This window comes from Elephantulus edwardii, unplaced genomic scaffold (genome assembly GCF_000299155.1).
Source record: "Elephantulus edwardii isolate Elephantulus edwardi_28Jun2011 unplaced genomic scaffold, EleEdw1.0 scaffold00113, whole genome shotgun sequence".
In the NCBI taxonomy this organism is placed as follows: Eukaryota; Metazoa; Chordata; class Mammalia; order Macroscelidea; family Macroscelididae; genus Elephantulus; species Elephantulus edwardii.
Genome location: NW_006399863.1, coordinates 427758 through 434281, shown reverse-complemented (window position 1 = coordinate 434281; position 6524 = coordinate 427758). Strand labels below are relative to the sequence as shown.

At 36.7% G+C, this 6524-nt stretch overlaps 1 pseudogene; it reads left to right on the top strand.

Annotated features, from left to right (window-relative positions):
- Positions 1 to 1665: 1665 nt before the first annotated feature.
- LOC102876090 lies at positions 1666 to 5863 on the top strand (annotated as a pseudogene).
- The last annotated feature ends 661 nt before the right edge of the window (positions 5864 to 6524 follow it).

The window sequence follows — 6524 nt, the reverse complement described above, 5'->3', positions numbered from 1 at the left end:
GGCTACTATGAGAAAATAGGCATTGTGCAAAAATTGATGATGATTACAGCATTGCACAACTGCCAGAATACATTATTACATAACTGCCAATTCATATACCTCACTGCATAACTGCAAATTAGATCATTACATCATTCTAAAACTGCTAACCCACTATTAATCAAGATCCAGCCAAGTTGACATGTAACCTTAACCATCACAGCCAGCATTACTCTCACCTTACTGTTTTGTTTCTGCAAGGCATAGATTGTTAGTGTGCAAAATAGTCCAATTATAGATTTTTTTACCATTGTAAATATAAAATATCAGATAATGAGATAGTGGACAAGTGAGGAGTAGGTGTAATTAAATGAATAAAATAGAATATTAATGAAAAATAAGGAGATATAATGTTTGATTCTTGTGTAGATTATGATTCCATCAATTAATTATAAAACTGCATTTGAAATACTAGTCAAAATATGAATATTATATCATATAATTACTATTGATTTGTTCAATCTGATAGTGACATTGCAGCTACATTAGGAAAAGTCCATATTGTAAGAGAAATAGACTGAAATGTATGGAGTTAGATGAAATGATTGCTAACATTTGACTTAACATATTTTAACAAAAATAGAGGTGGGCAGATAAAATAAACACAGGAAGATATAGATAATCATTGATTCTGGTTGAGGACAGACCAAGATTTGTTATGGTATTTTGTTTGTTATTGGAGCAAGTTTCAAAATATTATATAATGATCTTCAGATAATACAGTGGATTTTGTAAACTGACTCATAGGAAGAACTTAAATTCTATTTAGTGACTATTACCATTATCATCATCACATAAGATTTCTAAAATCAAGAAAAAGATTAAGTAGTAGAAAGCACAAGGTTTTCATGTACCATCTAGTTGACCATGTCTGTGAAATGTCTTATGAAAAGTAGATCTTGCCCTATCCAACCCTATTATCATGCTCTCCACTAGGTTTGAGCCCATCACTATAGTTACTATGCCAATCCATCTTGTTAAGAGTCTTCCTCCCTTTCTCTGACTCTCCACCTTTCTATGTTGTTGTTGTTGTTATTAAGTGCTGTCGAGTCATAGACAACTTGTAGCGACTGTATGAACATAAGACCTGAACACTTGTATAACTTTCATAGATAGAGTAGGGTTTAGGGCAATTGAATATAGTTCCAATATGAGTTGCAGGCAACTTGATAGCCCATAACAACAACAATAACAACAACAGCTTATATTTTTTAGCATTTATTATAATTTTAAGCCAAGACACTTGGTTGTGCACTAAGTGAAGTGCTTGGCTGATAAACTAAAGGTTGCATTTTCAAGCCTATCCATTGACTTTAGGAATGAAAAGACCTGGCAATCTATGCCACATAGATGTGTCTTGGAAAACCCAAACACAATTCTACTTTGTCTAATGGGATCACTCACTATAAGTCACAACAACAACAGACAAGGTTTAAGGATGTTCTATATACTTGTTCATTTAATTATTAAAAAAAAAGTCAAGTGATAGATGCTTTTAGTATTTCATCCAGTGCTAAGCCAACAAAGACTGATACCCTGATGAGGATGTTGCTGAGGAGAATCAAAGTGAATGGCTTTGACAGGTATCCTTTAAGTCACTGCTAAGATTGAACTTGTTCAATGAACATGCTGCTCAAAGACACAGATTGGCCAGCTGATTGGTTCTTTCATGGTCAGGTAATTTGGTGCTTTACTAAACTGTTCTTCAAACATCACATTTTTCTTTTCAGAAATCCTAGTGGTGCTGTGATTAAAGTATCTTGACTGTTAACTGAGAGATTAATATTTCAAACTCACCAGCGGCACCACTGGAGAAACAAGAATCATTTTGCTACTAGAAAAATTCAATCCATGGATACCCTATGGGACAGTTCCGCTCTGTCCTACGGGGTCACGGTGACTCTGAATTGACTCAACAGTAATAGGCTGAGATTTAGACAAACTCTACAGGGGCTCATCTGTGTAGGTGAGGTAATAACATAATCAAGAAAATGCGAAAAAAATTGCTACCATTTAGTTATTTCATTTATTCATTTCAAAGTTTCTATAAATTAGGCTGAAAACATCTTAATAGGCTATTACTTGATCAAGCGTTGTTCATGGTGAATCATTGTCAATATGCTTCAGGATATAAATCCAGATTACAAAAACTAAAGTTGGTGTAAAGGCTGTCATCATATATTATGCCATTGAGAAAGAAATATTGGTGACCTTATCCAGTCTGACTGTTATAATAGTAATAAAATTGAATCTTGGGAGAATACACGTTTGGTCAAAGCAGTAAAATGTGACCTTATTCTATTCAACATTGACATTTATTATATTAATTCACACGCAAAAATCTTCATTAAAATTATATTAAACCTCTGGTTAGAAATTGGACTGTTCAAGAACTCTAGAAATAAGATGTCATTTCCCCCTGTTTAACATTGAGCTTGTCCGATGCAAATCAAGCTAAATACAAAATGTATGTCCCCTCCCCCACTCCCTTCTCCCATTACTCCTCAAACATTTTATAAACTTTAATTTCTTTTCATCACACTGTGGAGAGAAAAAATCGGCACAGGGCAATGAATATGCAATGCTTGACTCTTAGGATCAAATCATCTGGTGGGGACATCCTCTTCATGAAAGCCAACTTGTACAGTTCAAGCTTTGCAATAGATTCTAGGAAGAAAATAAAATTCTCTAGTACAGCATCTGAGTCAGACACGTACTTGGATTTCACACAGTGACCACCTTTTTTTAAAGATATTATATCAATAAAGGTTCTGCCCCTGTCCTGTGCTCAGGTCACATTCTGGCTGACCAAGCTTTTCTAGGAAAGGCCTTTTCTTATACCTTTGTGTAGTAGCAGCTTGGGGTTATTTTTGTTGTTTAGGGACCTTATGGACAACAGATTGAAACCTCGCCCTATCCTGTGTCATCACCACCATCTCTGTCAGGCTCAAGATCATTGCTGTGGTCACAGTGTCTGTCAACCCAGCTCACTGAGCATCCTCCTCTCTTACTGACCTCTTCCTTTCCCCAGACGATGCATTTTCCCAAGGGCTGGAGTTTGATTACAAAATTCCCAAAATATGTGTGTCAAAGGACATAGAATAACTAAGTGAATTAGGGACACCAACTCATTCATTCAGGTATACCCCAAAACTACTTCTTATCATAAATCTAAGGTTCCAATCTCACAAACTTGTTTCTTACTCTTTCAACTATTATTTCTCAAACTGAAAACTCAATATGATTCTGCTGCATGGCAAGCTTGCGTCAAGTTTCTGAGCATGGGAATGGGGGGAGACTACCCGTCTTTCTCTACGTTGCCACTGGTGATTCACACCTGTATAGATACTCTGCAGTGTTAACTCACTGTACACACCAACACGACAGTGTCTTCCTAACGCTTCTAGGGACCAACTAATAAGAACTTTTGCAGTCTTTATTTCCTCATACATTTAAGTTAAACTAGCTTTCTGTTCTGAATATAGTTTTACTTTGTATATATATATAAAATAAGTGGAAGGGATTCTATGAAGATCAACAGTTCCAAGCTGTAGTGGGTTGTAAAAAGGTTACTTCTTGCTTCCTTCATCTTCATTCCCACTGTGTACTCTGTTCACCTTTGTTTTTTTTTGTTGTTGTTGTTTTTTATTTTTTTAATTTTATTATTTTAGTGTGCGTGTACCGTCAAATCAGATCTGACTGGTACAGGAGGAGATTGCCCCTCCTTCCCCGGAAGAGCATCTGGTGGATTCGAACCCTGCACCTCTGGGATTGTAGTTGCAGCTTCTTGCCACTAGGCCACCAGAGCTCCCCACCTTTGTTAATCAGGAATTCAGGCATGTGTAGGAAACATCTGCTTAACACGTTGCCACACACTTTTTAAATTGACGACCATGCTTACAAACATATTTGCCGTCATTTGCTGCAATGTATTAAACATTATCAGGAGCCATTATGGAAGAAGAGAAAACTCTATAGTTGCATCAGCCTTATGAATCAGGGTGAAATCTCTCTCAGGGAGGAGTGATAGGGAATGGCAAAGGTCACACTGACAAAGGAGATTAATCAGAACTGGCTTTAACAAGCACTATGGCAATTGGACAATTAAAACAGACATTTGGCGGGGGGAAGATGAACGAACTGGGGAGGAGGGTAGGGAAAACTGTGCAACAATGAATGAATGAGAACCCCAAATCTCTGTAAATGTTCATTAAAACTAGTAAAATTTAATAATGATTAAAAAAAAAACAAAACAAAAAAAAAAAGAAGTTTGCATCAGAAGGACGGGCACTGAGATCACAAAAGACACAATTCATTCACATAACAAACTTCTATCAAACCACCTGAGTACAATTCTACTATATGCCTGGAAGGAGGAAAAACTAGAATTGTGTCCCCAGTAATATCACTGATCCCTTATCTCCAATTGTCCCAAATCTTATCATTCTTCCAGAGTCTACCTCCTCCTAAAACGTAAACTTGTTCCCTCTGGCCAACAGGAAACTAATTGATCACATTCTTGATATACACAGCACACTCTCTTACTACTCAAAGCTCTCAAGATTCAGTAAGGACAGTGTTTCCACAGGGATTCTATGTTTCCCAAAATGCCTTGCTAGATAAATATGACTTGACTGATTGAACAAGGCTGTCTGTGTGAGAATTTCATCTCCAAAGACTTCAAATGCCTTAGAGGCCAGTAATACTTGATAAGTAATAAACCTTTTTAATTTTCCTTCTCACTTATATCACAAAGATATTTAAAACAGCATTAAAAAGGCCATAAAGAGGAAATAAAAAGGAGCCCATAATCCCATCACCCTAAACCAACAACTGTTTTCATTCATTCATTTTCCTTACATATCTGCACTCAGGGTACAGAAAGAAGGAGAATTCTAAACAGCCAACACATGGTTACCCAGTCAGTATGCTTTTTACTTTTCTTCAAGGCAAAGATACGTTGTGCCATATCTTAAGACTGATATTAATTTCCCACAATTTAAGTGCCAGCAAGATAAGGCTTCTAACCTATTTTAGTGCTGCCAATATCATTTAGAAATAATAGTATGTGCTCCATTACTGCTTCCATTCCTTTGCCTGAATGTAGAAGTCTAACGAAAAGTGTAGGCTTTCAGAAGAGGCTGACGCGGAAGTGAAAGTGCCGCAGAAATATTGATAGGAAGAGAGGTTTCCAAAGAAGATATTTGCAACATTCTGTATCTCTGAACCCAGGTGATTGAAATCTCAGAGTATAGACCCAACTCTATTAGGATCTACAAAGTTGAATGGTGGTCATTGCACCTAATGTTACAGTCTCGGTTAGGGAATTAGTCGGGGTATGACTTATTGCTCATAGAAGTTCTCTTCTGAATTTGCCCAAGCAGGAAGCTTTTACAGTTCAAATTCTCAGGGAAGAAAAGGCATTCTTCAGAGCCTCTTCAGAACCCTCAAATCTGCATGGAATATCCCTAAATAAGACCTTATTTACCAACCTTCACTTGTGGGCCAGACAAGTCCTAAAAGAAAGAAAAAATTTCTCAAAAGCTGGCAGCCAAAACAGTCTGGACATGACGCTTCTGGTGAGGATTCCATTTCTGCCTTGGGAGTGGAGAACAGAGTCAAACTAAAGGTCGATGTGAGGAACTTGGAAGACACAAGGATAAGAAGAGTAAGTGGAACAGGAAAAGCAAAGGCAGAAAAATATAAAAGTGAACTGAAGACGTGTGGTCCTTTTGATGATCCGCATTGCCAACCTTTTCTAAAAAAATGCAAGATAGAACAAGTAGCTAAAGAGGAGCAAATTACAGAAAATAAAGCTAAATAGGCCAAGATTAAAAGAAAAGTTGAAGAGGAGTATCAGGAACAACAGGAAGAAGTACTAGTGATGGAAGAAAATGAAACCTTTGTGAAGAAGAAAAGGATAAAAAGAAACACATTAAGGAAGAACCAGTTTCTGTGGAAGAGTCAGACAGCAGCACAATACCTTCTAGTCCAGAGGAAAAAAAATGAGAGAGAGAGAGAGAGAATCAAGACTGATGGAATGGAATGTTAATTAAATCACCAGGACACATCATGCTCAAGATTCAGCCAGAAGCCTGGCAGAGATGCTCTCTATGATATCAACTGGAGACTAAATGAGTCACCTGTAGCATTTGAACCCTACAGCAGTCTAAGTCTTGAAATTAATTATGTTAACTTCATTAGATCATCATTTCTTAGTCTTTGCTACACACACACACACACACACACACACTCACACAAAGCATTTCATTGTACTTTTTTTTAAAAGATGTTGGCTTTAACATTACAAGTAAAAGAGCAAGAGATGAATAAAGAGGAAAGGGAAGAAGGGGGAACAGGAGAAGAAAAAGGAAGAATATGCACAAAATCTTTGGTGAATATAAAGAATATTTATGGAATAAAGAAAACTTCTAATTTCATTACATTGTATTTAATCATTAAAACAGCATCAGATTAATAAAGCA